The following is a 1,065-nucleotide window of genomic DNA, read 5'->3' as shown; positions in this document are numbered from 1 at the left end:
CCCCCATCCTTTCCCACCCAGTTCAAGAACCTGCCTGTATCCCTGACAGAGAGCACTGGTGAGCAGGTAGCTTCCCCACACGCTGAAAAGACAAGGGCGTACGTTCAGAAGGGTGGAAACAATGATCAGACGCATTACACCTGAGCCGAGGGGTCTTCCTGTGGCTCCCTGTCTTCTGATCTTGTGTCTGGCACTTATCCTGAGCGCGGGGGACCCGTGCAGATGGGGAAGACAAAGAAGCTGTAAGACAGGGGGCTCTGCCTGGCACCCACAAATGATCACTGTCCACAAACCCCGGGCCACACTCTTTGCCAACACGTGGCATGTGAATCTGAGCACATCACTGCAGGAAGCCAGCCTGCGTCAGGGAGCCCTCCTGGGCCCGCCCTGGCCCTGCGGCACTCCAGCTGGATCTCATAGACTTGGCTCCAGCTTTATCCAAGACTCCCACCTTTGGGGGACGCTCTGATGCTGAGGGCCTGGACCGCGTGCCATCCAACTAACATGCGATGCCACGACGTGGTAAAGAAATGCACAGCTGAGATTATTCCTTGACGGATTGGATCAGACCCAGGAATCATCCTACAGCAGAGATAAACCACTTGCTTCCATAAACTCTGGGGTACTCATTGGAACGTCCTACGCTACCACCCTCCATCATCAGGGTGACTGCAGCATTGTCATCTAGACCTAAAAGGGACTCAAGGAAACATCTGTCAAGAAAGTGGACTTAGGGCTTCCCTGGTGGCACAGTGGTTGAGAGTCCGCCTGCCGATGCAGGGGACACGGGTTTGTGCTCCGGTCCGGGAAGATCCCACGTGCCGCGGAGCGGCTGGGCCTGTGAGCCATGGCCGCTGAGCCTGCGCGTCCAGAGCCTGTGCTCCGCAACGGGAGAGGCCACGGCAGTGAGAGGCCCGCGTACTGCAAATAAATAAATAAATAAATATAAACAAGAAAGTGGACTTACATGGCCAGAATCACTGCCCTTGGCCCTTAAAAAAGTAAGCCTCCAGAGACGAAACATGGATTAACCCCCTTTGACATCGTTTTTCCAAAGGATTCTCT

This window comes from Monodon monoceros, unplaced genomic scaffold (assembly GCF_005190385.1).
Source record: "Monodon monoceros isolate NGI ecotype Baffin Bay Population unplaced genomic scaffold, NGI_Narwhal_1 Contig855_ctg1, whole genome shotgun sequence".
Taxonomy (NCBI): domain Eukaryota; kingdom Metazoa; phylum Chordata; class Mammalia; order Artiodactyla; family Monodontidae; genus Monodon; species Monodon monoceros.
The sequence above is the reverse complement of the archived record's forward strand: the minus strand, read 5'-3'. Positions refer to the sequence as shown.